The sequence below is a fragment of the Pantherophis guttatus genome, chromosome 4 (assembly GCF_059756535.1).
Source record: "Pantherophis guttatus breed Tessera chromosome 4, ASM5975653v1, whole genome shotgun sequence".
Classification (NCBI taxonomy): Eukaryota; Metazoa; Chordata; class Lepidosauria; order Squamata; family Colubridae; genus Pantherophis; species Pantherophis guttatus.
This window is the reverse complement of record NC_142066.1, coordinates 39,104,524-39,125,681: the sequence shown is the minus strand read 5'-3', so window position 1 is coordinate 39,125,681 and position 21,158 is coordinate 39,104,524. Positions and strand designations below refer to the sequence as shown.

The following is a 21,158-nucleotide window of genomic DNA, read 5'->3' as shown; positions in this document are numbered from 1 at the left end:
CTATATGGTACAGGGCCACTGTCTCTTGAAAATCCAGATCCCTACTGCATTCCAATATATCTTCTGAGTTTTTTGAGTACATTTCCATACAATTTTGAGTAAAAAAAAAAAAAAAAAGGCGGGGGAGGGACACCTTATTGGGTTCAGAAATTATACTTGGGTTCACATATTGCATTAGGTTTGTTTGATTTTGAATTAGTGTATGATCCTTCCAGATTGTTGTCCCATAACCCAAGTTAATAAAATGTAGCTTAATGCAGGAATGAGCAATTTTTTTGGGGGGGGGGATATGATTAGCTTGGCTGGCCAGATATTACATCCTAGTTGAAAGTTGGAAGGACAGACATGTTAAGGGTTTTGATTTGCAGGAAAATTGGTTTCTTGGGAATGGAGTTAATGCACTCATTTTTTTTCTTAACAATATGCCAATACATACATACTCCAATTTAGCTTCCAAGAACTTACCAAAGGTTTTGTACATTCTGGGCCTGAATACTCAGTATGACGATATTTCTGGTAAAGTGCTACAGCAGTTTCTTCCAGTTTTTTCACTTCCTCAAATGTGGCATTTGAGCGAGTAAAACTAAGGCACTAGGGGAAAAAACCATAGATGATTAAGCTATTCATAGGTGAATAGCAACATATTCAACATTGGACTTCTTGGGGTTCTCTGAGCTTGATTGTTGCTTACAGATATTTTATTTACCCAACTAGATAACATCATCATAGCACCAAGGATTCTACAATTCAGCCTCAGCTACATTTAGGGATATATTCTATTGGGGATATATTCAAGAAGCAATTGGAAAAGTATAGAAAAGCATACTTTTGGGGGGAGCATACTCCCTTCTGAAGGGGAGAACAATATGGAATATGGTGCTTAGGACTCCCCTCTAAGTCTGCAAAAATTATGGATATATCAAAGATTGCTAAATGATTAAGCAATTATTTTTCTTAGGAAAGAAGAATAGTCATTTTATGGTGGTTTTATACTATTTTTACTGTAAATAATTTCTATACTATAATTCACAATCTCTGTGTATGAATATCTTTTAATAGATTTATAATATCTCTTCAAATAATCAGAAAAGATAAAGATAAAGGTCCAGTTGTGTCTGATTCTAGAGGGTAGTGTTCATCTTGGGAAATCACACTCTGTACTTGATTTTTGTCTCTGATCAGTGGCTGAATGATCTAAGAATAGGGGATATAGACATCAAGCCCTTGTCATGGTCTGATCATTGTCTCCTTCACATGGACTTTCAAGTCACTTCCACCCACCGCAGGCAGATGGAACCAACCAAATGGTTCCATCCCAGGCGCCTGATGGACCCCGAAAGGTTCCTGATGGAGCTTGGGCCATTTCCTGAGACTCTGGCTCACGACTCGACTGAGGACCTGGTGGTCGCCTGGGACAGGGTGGCTACTGGGGCCTTGGACCGCGTCGTGCCTTTGCGGCCTCTGACCCAATGCCAATCTCGTCTAGTTCCTTGGTTTTCTGAGGAGCTGAGAGAGATGAAGCATCAGAAAAGATGCCTGGAGAGCGATTGGAGGACAAGCCGATCTGAATCTGACCGAACACAGGTAAGATCTTTTATTAAGACCTACCTAGTGGCATCTGCAGAGAACCGCCCAGCCTCGCTGTTTAGGGTGACCCGCTCCCTACTTCAGGTGGGGGTACGGGAAGATCCCTTACAGGGTCGAGCTGAGGATTTTGTACAATTTCTGCATGATAAAGTCACTCAGATTTGGGAAGGCCTGGACTCCTATTGGGTAGATCCAGGGGAGGAGATGGGGGCAGGTCTTGAGAGTCTTATCTGGGAAGAGTTTGACTCTGTGGCTCCTGAGGACGTGGACAGGATTCTGGGCAAGCTTAACGCTGCCACATGTTTATTGGACCCGTGTCCCTCCTGGTTGGTACTGGCCTCCCGAGGCTGGCTCCAGCGGATTATAAATGCTTCTCTGAGTGAGGGTGTCTTTCCCGCCACCTTGAAAGAGGCGGTTGTGAAGCCCCTCCTCAAGAAGCCTTCCCTGGATCCGGCTATATTATCAAATTATCGTCCAGTCTCCAATCTTCGCTTTGTTGCAAAGGTTGTTGAGAGTGTAGTGGCGCAACAACTACCCTGATACCTGGATGAAGTTGTCTATTTGGATCCATTCCAGTCGGGCTTCAGGTCAGATATAGCATGGAAACGGCATTGGTCGCATTGGTGGATGATCTCTGGAGGGCTCTGGACAGAGGTTGCTCCTCTATCCTGGTCCTATTAGATCTCACAGCGGCTTTTGATACCATCGACATGGTATCTTACTGCACTGGCTAGAGGGGTTAGGAATAAGGGGCACCGTGCTTCAGTGGTTCTCCTCCTTCCTCTCTGACCATTCAGTTTGTGTTGGCAGGGGAGCAGAGGTCGACCTCAAGGCACCTTATTTGTGGGGTGCTGCAAGGGTCAGTCCTCTCACCCCTTCTGTTCAACATTTATGTAAAACCGCTAGGTGAGATCATCCGTAGTTTCGGGTGAGTGTTCATCAGTATGCTGATGACACACAGCTATACATCTCCACCCCAGACCACCCCAATGATGCCCTTGCTGTGATGTCCCGTTGCCTGCAGGCCATGCGGATCTGGAGGGGGAGAAACAAGCTCAGACTCAACCCCTCCAAGACCGAGTGGCTGTGGCTTCTGGCGTCCCGGTATAGTCAGCTGGTACCATCACTGACAATTGGGGATGAGATCTTGCTCCCCACAGAGAGGCCCTGCAACTTGGGTGTCCTCCTGGATTCACGGCTATCTTTAGAAGATCATTTGATGGCCATGGCCAGAGGTGCCTCTTATCAGGTTCGGCTGATCCGCCAGTTGCATCCCTTTCTGGATCGGGACACCTTGCACACGGTCACTCATGCCCTAGTTACCTCCCTTATGGACTACTGTAATGCTCTCTACATGGGGCTCCACTTGAAAAGCACCCGGGGGCTCCACTGGTCCAAGCCGTATGGGTGATTATGGGCGCAGCTCGTTGTGCCCATGTAACACCTCTCCTTCACAAGCTGCACAGGCTCCCGGTGGTCTTCCGGGTGCGATTCAAGGTGTTAGTTATCAGCTTTAAAGCACTCCATGGCTTAGGACCTGGGTACCTACAACACCGTTCTTTGCCACCAATAGCCTCCCACCGACCAGTTCGTTCTCACAGGGAGGGACTACTTAGGGTACCGTCAGTCAAATTATGCCGATTGATGACTCCCAGGGGGAGGGCCTTCTCTGTAAGGGCTCCAACCCTTTGGAATGAACTGCCCCCGAGATACGAAATATCCCTGATCTCCGTGCTTTCCGCCGTGCCTTCAAAACCCTGATGTTCCAACAAGCGGGGCTAAACATATGAACATGTGAATGTTTTTAAAATGTTATCTAATTTTAGGTTCTATTTAATTGGGCCAAACTATGTTATAATAATAATTTTAATTAGCAATTTTATGATGTTTGTGTATCTATATTTTTCTTGACTGTACACCGCCTCGAGTCCTATGGGAAAAAGGCGGTATAGAATAATAAATAAATAAATAAATAAATAAATAAATAAATAAATAAATAAATAAATAAATCTCTGTTTCTTAGCTGAAGGAGCCACAATTGCCGAAAGATGCTTCCATGATCACGTGGCCAGCATGACTATATGCCAAAGCACACAGAACACTGTTACTTTCCCATCAAAGTGATACCTATTTATCTACCCCCATTTGCATGCTTTCAAACTGCTAGGTAGGCAGCACTGGAAGTGCTTGGAATTATTTGCTTGAGATATAAGTTTTTCTTATTTTGTTTTGACCTTTAGAAGTTCAAGTTCAAATTTCAAATTTGAAAGTTCAAGTCATGATTTTCCAGCATTAAAAAAGTGACTATATCAAGAGATAAATTATCTTTTCTGAAAAGGAAATAAGAATCTAATGCTTTCTCAGTCTGTTCAAATTATAGCTATAGTAATTGATATAGGGGGAAATAATCACAATGTTATAGTTATTTTATACTATTCGTTATTGCAAACCATCACTATACTATAATTATCAATCTCTGTGTGTGGTGTATCTTATATTATTAAGATTTATCATTTATAGCAATTTTTAGAAAGACTTACAGGCCAGCAAACTGGTCCTTAAATAATCCAAAGACACAATTCAAGGGCAACCAGGGATGAAATACCCCCGGCTTGGACCAGATCGCCCGATCCGGAAGCAATGGAGGCGGGTGGTTCGGAGAACCGGTAGCAAAAATCCCTTCCCCCCATGCCCAGCTGACCTTTGCAATCATCAGAGGCTTTTTTTTTTTTAGTTTTTAAAAGCATTTTTTCTACAACCTCTTCGGCAGAAAAAATGCTTTTAAAAGTAAAAAAAGGCCTCTGATGATCATGCAGCTCAACTGGGATCGTCAAAGGCTTTTAAAAGCATTTTTTCTACAATTTCTTCAGAGGTTGTGGAAAAAATGCTTTTAAGAGCCTCTGACGATCCAAGCTGAGTTGCCTAATTGGCAGAGGCTTTTTTTCTTTTAAATGCCTCTGATGATCCAAGCTGAGTTGCCTAATCAGCAGAAGCTTTTAAAAGAAAAAAAACTCTCTGCTGATCAGGCAACTCAGCTGGGATCATCAGAGCCTTTTGAAAGCAATTTTTTACAACCTCTTCTCCTAAGAGGTTGTAGAAAAAATGGGTTTAAAAGTTAAAAGAAAAATTGGCCACACCCACCCAGTCACATTACTACCCCCCTCCCCCCGCCCATCCCAAGCCATGCACACAGAACCGGTAGTAACAAATTTTATTTATTTATTTATTTATTTTTTCATATTTATATACCGCCCTACTCCCGAAGGACTCAGGGCGGTGAACAGCCATAATAAATACAAAGACATATAGAAGTTAAAAACTATTAAAAAATAGATTAAGTAATTTAGGCTCAAAGATTAAAACATCCAAATTTATCTAAAAGAGATCTAAAACCCGATTTAAAAGCCAATTTAAAAGCCAATTTAAAAAGGGAGAGTTAGGCCAGACCAGCCTGTTGGAATAGAAATGTTTTCAGGGCACGGCGGAAGATGCGTAAATCTTGGATCCTTCGTAACTCCGGGGGGAGCCCGTTCCAGATGGCAGGTGCCCCCACAGAGAAGGCTCTCCCCCTGGGGGCCGTCAGTCGACATTGTTTGGCCGACGGCACCCTGAGGAGTCCCTCTCTATGGGAGTGAACTGGTCGGTGAGAGGCTATTGGTGGCAGGAGGCGGTCTCGTAGGTACCCTGGTCCTGAGCCATGGAGCGCTCTAAAGATAGTAACCAAAATCTTGAAGCGCACCCGGAAGACCACTGGGAGCCAGTGTAGCTCGCGCAGGAGGGGGGTCACATGAGAGTGCCACATTGCTCCCATCACCATCCGCGTGGCCGCATACTAGACCAGTTGGAGCCTCTGGGTGCTTCTCAAGGGGAGCCCCATGTAGAGAGCATTACAATAATCCAGGCGTGAGTGACCATGCGTAACAAGTCCCGATCCAGAAAGGGACGCAACTGGCGAATCAGGCGAACCTGATAAAAAGTCCTCCTGGCCACGGCCATCATATGCTCTTCTAAAGACAGCCACGAGTCTAGGAGGATGCCCAAGTTGCGAACCCCATCTGTGGGGGCCAACGACTCGCCCCCAATAGTCAGAGATGGCGCCAACTGACTATATCGGGACGACGGAAACCACAGCCACTCGGTCTTGGATGGGTTGAGTCTGAGTTTGTTCCTCCCCATCCAGATCCGTACAGCCTCCAGGCATCGGGACATCACCTCAAGGGCATCATTGGGGTGGTCTGGGGTGGAGATGTACAGCTGGGTTCATCAGCGTACTGATGGTACTTCACCCCAAAACCACGGATGATCTCACCCAGCGGCTTCACATAAATGTTGAATAGAAGGGGCGAGAGGACCGATCCTTGCAGCACCCCACATATAAGGTGCCTCGGGGTCGACCTCTGCCCCCCTGTCAACATAGACTGCGACCGGTCAGAGAGAAAGGAGGAGAACCACTGTAAAATAGTGCCCCCCACCCCCAACCCTTCTAACCGGTGCAGCATGATATCATGATCGATGGTATCAAAAGCCGCTGAGAGGTCTAGTAAGACCAGGACAGAGGAGCAACCCCTGTCCCGAGCCCTCCAGAGATCATCAACCAATGCGACCAATGCTGTCTCTGTGCTGTACCCGGGTCTGAAGCCTGACTGGAATGGATCTAGATAATTCGATTCATCCAGGTACTGAGGCAGTTGTCGTGCAACCACACTCTCAACAACCTTCGCAACAAAGCGAAGGTTGGAGACAGGACGATAATTTGCTAACACAGCTGGGTCCAGGGAGGGCTTCTTGAGGAGGGGCCTCACCACCGCCTCTTTCAAGATGGTGGGAAAGACACCCTCACTCAAAGAAGCATTTATAATCTCCTGGAGCCAGCCTCGCGTCACCTCCCGGGAGGCTAGTACCAACCAGGAGGGACACGGGTCCAATAAACATGTGGTCGCATTTAGTCTGTTCAGTATCCTGTCCAGGCTTTCGGGAGTCACAGGATCAAACTCTTCCCAAATAATATTCTCAGGACCTGCCCTTGTCATCTCCCCTGGATCAATCCAGTCAGAGTCTAGCTGTTCCCGAATCTGAGCAATTTTGTCATACAGATATTGTACAAAATCCTCAGCTCTACCCTCCAAGGGGTCTTCCCGCGTCTCTTGATGGAGCAGGGAGCGGGTCACCCTAAACAGGGCGGCTGGGTGATTATCTGATGACGCAATAAGAGTAGAAAAGTAGTTACTCTTCTCTACTCTTATCGCCACTAGGTAATTCTTAATATGAGATCTTACCAGTGTTCGGTCGGATTCAGAACGACTAGCCCTCCAACTGCTCTCTAGGCATCTTTTCCGGTGCTTCATCTCCCTCAGCTCCTCAGTATACCAAGGAGCCAGGTGAGACCGGCACCGGGTCAGAGGCCGCAAAGGCACGACTCGGTCTAAAGCCTCAGCCACTGCCCTATCCCAGGCGGCCACTAAGTCCTCAGCCGAGTCATGTGCCAGAACCTCAGGAAATGGCCCAAGCTCCATCTGGAATCTCTCAGGATCCATCAGGCGCCTGGGGCAGAACCACCTGGTCAGTTCCGCCTCCCTGCGGCAGGGTGTGGTGGTTCGAAGGTCCAGGCGAAGGAGGGAGTGATCTGACCATGACAAGGGTTCAATCGCTATATCCCCTATCTCAAGATCACTCAACCACTGACCAGAGATAAAAACCAGGTCCAGTGTGTGTCCCCCCATGTGAATAGAGCCATAAATTAACTGGGTCAGGTCCATAGCCGTCATGGAAGCCATGAACTCCTGAGCCACCTCAGACGTCTCGCCAACTGATGACAGGTTAAAATCCCCCATGACCATAAGCCTGGGGGTGTCAACAGCCACCGCGGCTATAACATCAAGCAGCTCAGGCAGGGCTGCTGCCACGTGGCAGGGAGCCAGGTACGTGACTAGCAAGCCCAACTGCACCCTATGACCCCACTTCACAAGGAGGGACTCACATCCAGCCGTCTGAGGAACAGTGGCCTCCCTCGGTTTTAGATTTCACCACTGAGGGCAACTGATGGTCTTATGTAAAGAAGGAAGTGAACAGTTTTTTATTCACTATTTCAGGAAAGAATTATTAAACTTTGTGCCCTTGGTAAACATCTAATTGAGTGTATTTGTATTATACTATATGCAAAAACAAATTGATGTCTTCTAAACTTTTTTAGTTTAGAAGAGAACCGGTAGTAACGCCGGTTGGAAACCACCACTGATTATACCTGATTGCAAGAAATATCAGGGTCTGGAACAGAGAATGCTATTATTCAGGGCATACAAAATATTTACATATTCAATAGCATTAGGCACATAAATACAATTTTGGATTTATTGTGGGGAAGTTCTTGCCTTCCTAATATTAATAATCATGACAAGCAGATGCTAATGTATATTTTTTACAGACAACTCTAATCATCAATCAAATATAATTCACTGAGAAATTATTGGATAAAAATTCTGTTTAAACTTCAAATACAGTTTGAACTTCACATAGTTTGAAGAGGGCAAGGCTGTCAAACTCTCAGTCCATGGGCCGCATGCATCATATGCTGGACACACCCATGCCTGATTTAGTGAAGGGGAGAAAAGTCCCAATATGTCACGTGATGCCACCGAGATGACATGAGTTTGACACACCTGAACTAGGGTATACTCTTGAAAAATCTATTGAAGGAACATACAGTCCCCTGGTTTAAGCTGTTACTGTGTGCTTCCAAAGTAGTACTATGAATTCTATACCAATCTGAACAATCAAATGACAATCTGAAAAACTGAGAATGAGAAACAGAAAACATCATACTGATATCTTCTAGGTGGGTTTTTCAATTCAGCCAAGCTTACCAAGCAAAGCAAAGAAATGAATATTACTCACTTCATGTTTCCAAATTGCTTTGGGGCTAGAGTGGACAAGGTAGGAAGAACACATGGACAGGTGGAACTTTTGTACTATATTACGCAGAGTAATCACCACCTACCTTATCCTGTACCCATGGGAAGGTCAAAAGAAAGACCCTTGTTAATAATTACTGTAATAAAATATTTGCCCAATTTATTTGTTAAAGAGAAATCTTTGCTGAAGAAATATCAGCAATTTTTTTGGAAGATGAATAAATACATCAAAAAGTAAAGTAAACTGTTTTATCTCTTTCCCTATAAACTTAAATAATTGGAAATTTTGTCCAGAGGTGAATCAAATTGATATGGTTGGACTAGCACTTTTTTTGTCAGAGCAAAGGTCCATGATTGTCAAGGCTACCCATCAGACCAAACAATTGACTTTTGCAATCTGGGCTAGAATCTAATAACTAGTAGAACAGCAATCACTACAAGTACATGCATATCATTATATGTTATGTTTTAAGTCTCTCTCTCTGTGTGTGTGGTCTCTTCCTTAAAGTTTAAAGACCATTAGCTACTATGTTGATCCAGTACTGGGTGGCAGAAAAATGTTTTTAACTTTCTTCAGTATAGGGCTGAGAGAAAGTGACAAAACCAAATTCATCCAGCTGGCTTCCATGCATATGGAATTTGTATCCCTGCTTCTACTCCAGAACATTGTCTCTCTTACTCTCTTCTTCTCTCTCTTTCTCATATGTTTACATATGTTTGTGTGTCTATGTGTACGTGTGTACGTGTATTATCATCATCCACAATCAATCCCTACCATTGGTAGATCAATGATTTCCAATTTCTGAATTTAAGAAAGAAAGTATAGTAATGTACAAATGTAATTAAGTAAGAAAAAATTGCCTACACTAAAAGCCACTCAAGGAGAGTAGATGGCTCAAAGTCACCCAGCTGGTTTTTATGTCTGATTGAATTCCCCACTCCTAATTTGGCACCTTAACTATGCATTAGACTGGGTGTTATGCATATAGATTGGTACTTACTTTCTTCAAGAATAAATTTTAAAGTTTGTCTCCATCACTGACATTGGTTTATGAATGATACAGTTCCTGTGTATGTATATGGCACAGGGCCAGGCTATCGGTTGAACATCTTTTTCCTAAAGATATCTATCCATCCTAACAAGTCAAATAAGGTAGGTATGGTTCTAGTCACTTTGCTCAAATAATGTCGATGTAGGGGAAACTAGGAAGTGTGTGTTTGCTATGACAGCCCTGTTCTATGGAACACCTTCCCCCCTGAAGTTCTGCAGGAACTTTAAGCCTTCTGTAAGATTCCAAAGATCTGTCTTTTCAGCAAGTGTTGGAAGAAGATTAGATGTCATATTAGAAATAATTGGCACCAGTTGTTTTGTTGTTTTTAATGATTTATGTTTTACTTGGTTGAGTTCTGCAGTTTTAAAAATGATTTTATATAACTTTTAATTTTTAAAAGATGGGTGACTATATATACATTTCAAACCCTCTTTTCTCAAATATGACATGTGGACTGAGATGTTTTTTGTTCTTCTGAATGCAGCCCCTCCTTCTGCTAATTCAGCTCCCTACTGCAGTCCATCCCATCATCTGTGTCATCTGTGTCCTTCCAGAATGCTATGGCGCTAAATATTCATTTCTCATTATAGATGAGAATAATCTCAAAGGTTTTTTTTTTAAAAAAAGTTATAACTATTTATTTAATAATAATTTTGGAATAATACATAAAGGTAATCATTGTGAAAACATAAATTGCTTCCAAGAATTCCTTCAGAACAATGCTTTATTGCCTTTACTACCTTGTAGACAGATTGGGTTTCACATGACATACCTATAGCTGCTTTATGAAGGAAAGCAAATTTATATTTTATTTGATCATCACTAATATTCACATTTACTTTTATTTTTTTTATTTTAAATTTTATTTTTCTATTACTTTAGCATCTTTTGTCATTGTAATTTATCATCTATCCCCCTCTTTCCCCAATAGACTGCTTGCTTCTAAGTAGTCTACTTGTGTTAATGTAAATGTCAGATTGATTAAATGTCAAACATCTTGGCAAGAGACTGCATCATGCCATTGATTGACTTCTGGATTTGAGATAATGCCAACAGAGAGTTGACACATCTGCCTGTCCTTGTCCTATTTTTCAAGGAAGGTGGAGATGATGAAATAAAGTGAGTAAGAGCCAGAATAATGTAACTGGACAACTCAGAACAAGCCTGCAGACACCAGAAAAATAGGAAAGAGATTGCATTGCTCTGTCATTGTATTTACACAATTGTTTCACATAATAAACAAAATATTAAAGACTAGTAAATTCTGCCATTTTAGAACTTGTCAAGTTGAAGCATGACTTTTCCTTTCGATTATTGAGGAATATGTTGGCTTTGATTATATGTATATGTTTTCACTGAATACTATTTGATTTGAATATTCAGTATATATTCTTGATATTTTATTATTGCTACTTAACTTCAGTTAAGTGGGGAAGATGAGCAGGCTTATTCATAAAATGTAACCACCTACCTCTACCTGATCACAAAACGTTGATTTCCAGAATACAAAATGGCAAAGCTGATTTCTACACATTTTTGGACCATAAGCAAATCTGAGACCATTTGATGGATACTTCCAGAATATGTTTGGCACAGTAGATGTGTTTTTTAGAAATAAATAATTATTTTATATAAGCATCTTCTAGTTCTTCTTTTCACTAGATTAAATATACCCAATTCCTGCAAGCCATCTTATATGTTTTAAACTCCAGTCCCCTAATAATCTTTGTCGCTCTTCTTTGACCTGTTTCTAGAATCTCAACATCATTTTTATATAGTTGTGACCAAAACTGGATGCAATATTCCAAGTGTGGTCTTACCGAGGCCTTAACAATGGTACTGACTCTCATGTGATCTTGATTCCATTCTTTTGTTAATGCAGTCTAGGATTGTATTGTTTTTTTTTTTAATTGAAAAGTTTTATAAGAAATACAAACAATTTTCTCCCCCCCACCCTTTTCCCCTCTCCACATAATAGAAAGTGTACATTTTCTTATACATAATAAATGCATGTTTACCTTAAAGAAAGCATTAAAATAGGACATTTTAATTACAATTGGAGCTGCTCTTCTTCTCTTTCTTCCCTCATTCCACAGCAAACCTTCTTCTTCTCCTCCTTTCTTTCCCTTCCCTCCCTCCTCTTCTCTCCTACTTTCTCCTTCCTCCTCTCCTACCTCATCCTACTTCCTTTCCCTTTCCCCCACTTCTCTCTTCTTTCCCCCCTTCTCACCTTCACCCATACTCCTATCCCCTTCCCTTCCTCCTCTCCTTCTTCCATTCCTCTCCCTCCCTCTCCTCTTCCTACCCTCTCCTCCTCTCTCCTTTCTAACTTCTTTGCTGTGAAATATTCTCCTCCTTTAGTATTTGAGCAACTCCTGTATTCTAATCGTAGATACTTTCTTCTTTTAAAACATTTCTCTATTCACCACTTTTTTTCCCCATCCCAACCCTTATCCCACCCTCCCCACCCACCCCTGACTTCCCAGAGCAGAAACAGGGTATAGCATCTAACAAACATATGCTACAATAAACTAACTAATTATAAATTTCAAAACTCCCACATGTTCTTTAACTCCCCTTGCTCCAATTCATCAACCTCCCTTTTATAAATCCTCAAAACCAATTATGTTAAATTCATTCATCCTAATTATAAAAAAAAACTTTTTCTTGATGTATAATCCAGTACTTTAGCAATATTACAAACAGTAAAAGTCATAAGTAAATTTCATATCCATACCCTCGAACATCATTCTTTTTGAATTTTTTGAATTTTTGAATTTGAATTTTTAAATTCTGAATTTAACATTAATCCTCTTTCCTTCAAAAAATTGGGTATCTTGAAATCTTACACATTTTATCTCATATATCTGTTAAGGTAATATAATCTTATGTTGAACATTTTAAAAATCTCTTAATACCTTTAAAACACTTATTTACCAAATATAAATTTCAAAATCTACAAGAGGATATCTTTCAAGTTTTTGATTAACCATTTTAATACCTCTAACTTTTTAGAAAGCAGCCCTTTCACTATCCAAAACTAATTATCATTTTGTAGTAGAATTCTGAATTTAACATTAATCCTCTTTGCTTCAAAAAGTTGGGCATCTTGAAAGCTTACACAATTTATCTCATACATCTTTTAAAATAATATAATCTTATGTTAAACATTTTAAAAATCTCTTAATACCATTAAAACACATATTTGCCAAATGCAGATTTCAAAATCTACAGGAAGATATCTTTCAAATTTTCAATTCCTAAAATAGCCTTTAATAACAATGTAATTAAACTTTTCAATTTATTACTAGAATCTTCCTTCTCCAAAGAGAGAGAGAGAGAAAGAAAAGCAAATACTTAATCTTCTATTCTTCTTTTCTTTCTATGTTTTTTCCAGTCCTTTTTTTTATTAATTCTTTCAACATTCTCCCCAATTTTATTTTTGAAAGTTTTAAAATGTTGATTTGAGGTTGATGTTTCTGAAATACTTGCTCTCTTCTTGAAATCACTTTTTCTAGTTTGAGATCTCCATTTCGACTCTTCTTGTATAATCCTTCAGTCCATTCCTTTGTCCATATAGCCAAAATTTGTTGCCATAAAGTTTGTCAGCTTGCAATAAAGAGTCTATTTGTTGCTTTTTTATCAGTTGAATGGAAGCGTCTACCCAGTTCTTTGTTTCAGCTGTGCCAGCCTGTCTTTCAGCCCTAAAAGCCTCTTGTTCTTCCAAGGGCAGACTCCTCTGAAAAATTTCCTGCTGCCCATCTAATGACTCCTTATAATTTTCCAAGCTGTTTTTTGAAAAAGCTCTTTCAATTATATCCAAAAGCGCAGAATTAAAGGATTCTAGAAGTTCTTGAAAAGCTTTAACAGTTACAGCTTGAGAATTTGCTGATTCACCAGCCCTGCAGTCAGCCATATTTCAGCCACTTTGTATTTATCCAGCTATTAGGTCGACAATTCCAACTATTTTCCACACAGTATAAGAGCAAAATTTTAGTTAAAGCCAATGCCAAATTCTTTTCCTCAGTACCAAATGCTTTTCCTAGGTGCTTCCACTTTAAAACTTTCTCTTAAGGTGTAATCCAGTAGCTATATCAATGTTGCAAATGTTAACAAGCGTAACAAGCACTTTCCCTTGTAGCTTCCTCCTCCCGCCCTCAGGCGCCATTTTCTGCATTTTAAAACGGAGTTAAAGTGTTACTTGCAATTTTTTTTCCTCCTGGTTTGCTCTGTCTGCAATCAAGGTAAAGATGTTAAAAGTCCCCTCATTTTTTTTCCCCAGCAGATCTTGGTCGCGGCTTCTAGCTCCGCTTTTGCAGAGTCGTCCCTGGTCCGGAGCAGCTTGACAGGCTTCAAAAGGGAGCCCACACCCTTCACGCCCCAGGATTTCTCCTAGGGCACTTGGGGGGCTCTACCTCCGCCTGTCGGCTCTTCTCTCTCCCCTTTGCCTGGGGAGAGGGTTCCAAGTCTCCAGACAGCTGTTTTTCAGCTGTTCTGGGGCTTTTACGGAACCGGGGATCGGGCACTCATAAAAGAGCGTCTTCAAAGCTCGCGGACCCAACAGGAAGTCTAGGATTGTATTGGTTTTCTTGGCTGCTGTTGTCTCATATTAAAGTGATTGTCCACTTGGCCTCCAAGATCCTGTTCACAGTTACTTCTCTGAGCCAAATTTCACATAATCTGTACATGTACAATTGATTTTCCTTGCCTAAGTGTAAAACCTTACTTTTCTCTACATTGAATTTAATTTGGTTAGATAAGGCCAATGCCTGTTGAGATCCATTTGGATCTTGGGCCTATCTTCTGGGTACTGCCAATTTAGAATTGTATGCAAATTTGATGAATTCTCCTTTTATTCTCTCATCTAGAACATTTATGAAGATATTGAAGAATACTGGAATTCCTAAGACGGAATTCCACTGATTACTTCCCTCCATCTGTTTGTGGTTCAATTAAGGACTACACATTGAGTATGGTTTGTTAGCCAGTTACAAATCTATCTGTTGGTAGTGTTATCCATCCCACATATTTCCTACCTTACCAAGAAGTAGCTTATAGTCTATTTGTCAAATACCTTACTGAAATCCAAGTATACAATGTACACATTATTTCGCTGCTCCACTAGTTTTGTCATTCATCAATGAATGATAAATGAACCCATTATGGCTTCTGTTATAACTTTGCTTGTGTCTAGGTGTTCACAGATTGTTGCTTGATAGTCTGATAGAACAATTAATCAATGGAAGAACAACTTGACTCTAGAAGTTGTGAATGATCCAACACTGAAAGTTTTTAAGAAGATGTTGGATAACCATTTGTCTGAAGTGGTGTAGGGTTTCCTGCCTAAGCAGGGGGTTGGACTAGAAGACTTACAAAGTCCCTTCCAACTCTTCTATTCTATTCTATTCTATTCTATTCTATTCTATTCTATTCTATTCTATTCACTTTTCCAGAATCTTCCCAGATATGGATGACAGACTGATTGGTCTATGGTTTCCTGGGTCTGGTTTTGTTTTTTGTTTTTTTAAGATGGAAAACATATCAGCTCTTTTCCTGTTCTCAGTAGTTCCCTAGTGCTCCAAGAACTTTAAAAGATATGGTACAATGGTTCTGAGATGACATTTGCCAATTCCTTCAGAATTCTGGGATGTAATCTTTCTTTCTTTCTTTCTTTCTTTCTTTCTTTCTTTCTTTCTTTCTTTCTTTCTTTCCTCCTTCCTTCCTTCTTTTTTTCTTTTGTGTTTTATTGTCTTGTGTTTTGAGTGTTATTTATATGATGTGTTGTTTTCTCTTTTTAATGGAAAATGTAAATAAAGATTTTTTTTAAAAAAAAAGATGGATCCCATCTCTGCTTAGCTTTTAGTCGCCGCTTGTTTAGCTGTAATTCACTTCTCAATTGGAGTTTCTTCTCTCTCGCCTTTGATCCTTTTGAGATGACATTTGCCAGTTCCTTCAGAATTCTGGGATGTAATCTTTCTTTCTTTCTTTCTTTCTTTCTTTCTTTCTTTCTTTCTTCCTTCCTTCCTTCCTTCCTTCCTTCCTCCCTCCCTCCCTCCCCCCTCCCTCCCTCCCTCCCTGCTTACTTCCAGATTTTGAAAATTTCTTTGCAAAGAATTTTGAGTGTTTTGAATTTTGAATATTGCATCCAGTTTTGGTCACCACTATATAAAAATGATGTTGAGATTCTAGAAACAGGTCAGAGAAAAGTGACAAAGATGATTAGGAGACTGATGTGAAGATGGCTTGCAGGAATTGGGTATATTTAATCTAGTGAAAAGAAGGACTAGAAGATGCTTAAATAAAATGGTTATTTATTTTTAAAGAACACATCTACTGTATCAAACATAGGCTTCCAGAATTTGAAAATTTATTTGCAAAGAATTTTGAATGTTGAGACATGGTAAAACCAGCAGATTAATTTGTCTACTCATTTCACTATAGATATTGAAAATTTTGTTTAACTCACGTAGTCTGTTTTTAGCTGGAACATAATATTCTTAAGTAGACTGAGATGTAGCACAAATAATATTGGAAACAATAGGTAATTTAAGGTAATAGATGCTGAACACCATCCTGGGTAGCAGAGTGGGTGTACAGCAGATCTTTAGACAAGATATGTTTCCTAGGAAGAAATTCATAGGCGTATAAAAGAGAAAGTCAAATGCAATTAGTGCAATGTGGAGTAGGATTCCTAATGGTGGTCATGTTGATGGCAAAAGAAGCCAAAAAGAGAAGAAGATGAAATTCTGGATGATCAACAAATGCAAGGAGAAAGACACTTGCAATAGTTTAACTTGTTATGTTTTATACTTGCTATGAGAAATAAATGATTTTATTAAGCAAGAATTACAATTTTATATACAGATAGATTATTTTAATGGTTTATTTCAGGCACCAGATCCGATTATATCCTTTCAGCATATACTTTACTTTAAAATTTATAATATTGTCGTAGAAATTAGGATAAAATTGTTAAGGAGAAGAGATTGTTAGTGGCAAAAGAGATATCAATATTTGTTACAGAGTACAATTCGCAGCTGGTATTTCAGGAAAAAACGGATTCAAACAAACCAACTCTTTCTTCCAAATACCCTTGGGAATCTATATGTACCTGAAAGCTAAAAAAATCTTTTCCTTCTTTCCTCATTCCTCCCCTCCCTCCCTTCCATCCTTGCTTTCATCTGTCCATTTTAGAAGACTGCATATGGAAACATCTATAATTTAGGGGGAAATACTACTTTGTAGTATTTGGACAATTTTACAGTATTAGAAATACCAGGAACAAGTCATAAAAGTATGAAATTTAATAAATACACAAATACAAGTAAAAAAATCACTATGCTGAGTGGCCGCAGTTGGTGTATACATTGTGGTTTGTGGCAGGTATGAATGGGAAGCTAAATGGTAATAATCTACATCCATGTTATAAATATATGAGTAGATATTGTCTTCTGGGTTAGATATTTTAAAAAATCTATACATTAATATGGATGGGAGTCCCTCCCTGCGTAAGTAATGCCGCAATTTGTTTGGAACTGGGCATATCCTCACTAGCTATAATCTTGTGGAAACGTGCAATTGGCTATTGGTTGTCCCTGTGGACTAGACTCCCAGGCTATTACCTAGGCCAATGCCTATGGCGGGACCCTTTTCATAGTCCTTGGGCCCATAATATCCATACAAAACTTTTGAAGATCGGGATTTCCCCCATTGAAGCTTTTATTTTAGGCCCTGATGCTGCCAAATCGTTGATTTTTCAACGGTTGGACGACATTGATAGGCAATTAAATCTGGCAAACGGATCGGGAACATGCTCACTGTTTTCCGCTGGGTGAGATCATCTGTGGTTTTGGGGTGAAGTGTCATCTGTACGCTGATGATACTCAGCTGTACATCTCCACCCCAGACCACCCCAACGATGCCCTTGATGTGATGTCCCGCTGCCTGGAGGCCGTGCGGGCCTGGATGGGGTGGAACAGGCTCAGACTCAACCCCTCCAAGACCGAGTGGCTGTGGCTTCCGGCACCCCAATATAGTCAGCAGGTGCCATCGCTGACTATTGGGGGTGAATCTTTGCCCCCTACAGATTGCTCGCAATCTGGGTGTCCTCCTGGATGCACGGCTGTCTTTAGAAGAGCATATGATGGCCGTGGCCAGGGGGGCCTTTTATCAGGTTCGCCTGATTTGCCAGTTGCAGCCCTTTCTGGATCGGGACGCCTTGCGCACGGTCACTCACGCCCTTGTCACCTCCCGGCTGGACTATTGTAATGCTCTCTACATGGGGCTCCCCTTGAAGAGCACTCGGACGCTCCAACTGGTCCAGAATGCGGCTGCGCTGGTGGTTATGGGTGCAACTCGTTGCGCCCACGTGACACCCCTCCTGCGCGAGCTGCACTGGCTCCCAGTGGTCTTCCGGGTGCGATTCAAGGTGTTGGTCACCACCTTTAAAGCGCTCCATGGCATAGGACCCGGGTACCTTCGAGACCGACTTCTGCCACCAATAGCCTCCCACTGACCAGTCCGCTCCCACAGAGAGGGTCTCCTCAGGGTGCCATCAGCCAAGTTATGTCGGCTGGCGACACCCAGGGGGAGGGCCTTCTCTGTGGGAGCCCCAGCCCTGTGGAATGAACTGCCCCCGGAAATACGTAAGATCTCCGACCTCCGGGTGTTTCGCTGTGCACTAAAGACCCTGTTGTTCCGCCAGGCCGGGCTATTAACATAACGATTTTAAATTGGGGTATTTTAAATTTCTGGGATTTTAATTGGAGCCTAATTATTTAATGATTTTAAATTTTAATTGTTGTTTTGTTTTGTGTTTTTAATAGGCTGTACACCGCCCTGAGTCCTTCGGGAGAAGGGCAGTATAGAAATAAAATTATTATTATTATTATTATTATTATTATTATTATTATTATTATTATTATTATTATTATTTCCCTTGGTATTGTTCCCTCGCCTCACCTTCCGCCTTATCTCTCCATGTTACACTCTATCAAACATAGGCTGGCATTTATGAAGGCACAATTTTATGTAATCCCCTCGAATGTCCTCGACAGTAAGCTCTCAGGGGAAGTAAAATCCATCTATTGTACATGTGATGGCTGATCCCCGGAATCTCTGTTCCACATTACATTTGTATGTCCCCACTACCGAGACATGAGATCAAGATTCATTTCTCCTATTTCCCAGAGATTCCCTGGTTCACCTGACCTTTATAAAGTAGCCTTTATTTCCTACTCCAGGACACAGACCCCAATATAACTTCAAAGGTGGCAAAAAATTTTGCTGCACTCATGGCTGGAAAAAAAACGGGGGAAGAGACGGGTAACCCCTATGGCAGAGGATCACTAGTACTGACAGTACAGATTGTATCTGAGGCAGTAGATGGTGTACTGTCATATGATCTATCTATATTTGTAAAATATACTCCCCTTCTATGTGTATTTTAATTTGGTCTCTGACTGCAATAAAAAGCTTACTTACTTACTTACATTAATATGGATTTTATTTCATCTAAGAAATTAAGTTTTACCTTAATCAACCAGAATTGGTTGAATCTGCATAATTTTTAAGGAAAACTGCTTGGCTAGAGATTTAATTTTAGGGGGAAATAGACAATCAGCCTGAAACCTCTGTAACTTCTCATCTAAGGAATTCTGTTTTAGAATATAACACTTATTTGTTTAATGTTCACAATAAACTTCAATAAACAATAAACAAATGTTCTTCTGTGATGAGAGAAATACTGTATCTGTGAGGAAGAGCCATGTCTTTTTTTGCTTGGATTTCTAGAACTTTCTTTCAATATCCACATTCATAGCTGTATCAACATTAAGGCCCGGGGGGGGGGGAAGCTTATGTAATATCTGGGGGTGAGTGGGGGTGAGAGGAATCATTGAGTTCCTTGGTTGTTCTTGAGACCCTCTAAACATCTTCTCTCAAGTTTTAGCATTCATTAATGGGAACACAAATGTCAACATTTTCTGTTTAAGAAGTAGAAGGATAACTTGCTTATGTTCTAGCTCTTTATAGAACATTTAGTTTTGATTTAAAAATAAAGAAATGGAAAATATGCCTTGAAATATTGATATATACTACTTCTATATTGGACTATGAAAATGAAAAGATTCACTGAAATCTTCAGTGAAGGGCAGATCATTTTGTATGTCCTCCACTTCAATTCTAAGGGTTGTTCATTTGTCCATAAAATAGATCTCAACATCCCATAAATATTTATCTATCCAATGGAGGATTCCATTCATGTCTTATTTTCAACACTTACATACCCCATTTGGATTGCTATTGTTTATTTTTAGCAATTTTTTTTGTTTAGAAATATCAGAAAAGTACAATAAAAGTGGACTTCCTTTTTTTGAAAGCCATGCTGACCCATACATAAAACTAAATTAGTGACCTTAGGGAGAAGAAATTGTAAATTGATTCCTTATTCCACATCAGGCAGAGGTGTATCTCATTAATACAGCTTCTTCTAAGATGATTTCTTCCAATAATAAAATAGTGGAAATATTGGTAAATAGCTAGGATTGTGTTATAAAAGCTGTTACAACAAATGTGGTTTTGATCTATATAGCATTGGTTTCATAGTTTAGTTGACCTTATGAGGCTAACATACAGAAAAAGCCAATCAAAATCAAATTTCTGAAGAAATATAGACAGGATAGGAAGGGAAATCTGGACAAAATAGTAGTGGATTAATTTAATAAGATCTCAAAAGGAGGGAGATATTAGATATTTAAATAATAAAAGGCCAATGGGAAATTATAGTAACTAGTTTTGGTATAAACTTATAGTACTTTAGTTATGAGATTCCATTTTTAATGTCCTGTTTCCAGATTCTTTTGCTTACATTTAATTTAACTTTCTAAGCATCTGTTTAACCCCAAAATAATTGGGTAATGAGTAGGTATATACTGTATTACATATGTAACTTTACTTTATTTTAAAAACAAGTTTTCTTCTTTGTTTTTTTCCATATTAAAAATGACTATCTTAGCTAATCATGAGTACTAAAGCATGAATCATATTAGAAGAGATTTTGTGTGTGTCTCTGTGTCTATGTCTGCATCTATGTTTTTATGAATGTTATTTAGAGATGTGGATGACTTTTTACCAAATATATTATGTTCTATTTTTAAAAATATGGATTGGAACTATTCATTAAAAAGGATTTTCTCCATATATAACTAAATTATCCAAAGTTATGGCAAAGTATTTCCACATTCTGGCCAATAAAACTACTGTGAAATTATCAGAGTATGTTTGTTTGTTTGTTTGTTTTTAGAAAAGCCAAAGGGTTAAGCATGGTCAAACTTTATTTTTTAAAAATATGTATATTCTGATATTTATGAGGAGGTACATACATTTTTTGATGCTGCCAATTACAGTTACTGAAACATCTATTTTTGGTTGGTTTTATATATGAAAACTAAATATACTTATTAAAAATATATTATGTCTCTGCCATGTAAAATATTTCTGATATTAAAGATATTAGCAGAATAAATATTATGAAACAATGAGCAGAAACTACTACTTGATTTTTGATGTGTTGGTTATTGAATCCTCTCAATATACCCAGCATTTCATTCTC

General features: G+C 39.9%; 1 pseudogene; it reads right to left on the bottom strand.

Moving 5' to 3' along the window:
* The window catches only part of LOC148114039 (olfactory receptor 1E16-like), a 156,434-nt pseudogene extending 139,465 nt beyond the window's left edge, over positions 1-16,969 (bottom strand).
* Between the last annotated feature and the right edge of the window lie 4,189 nt (positions 16,970-21,158).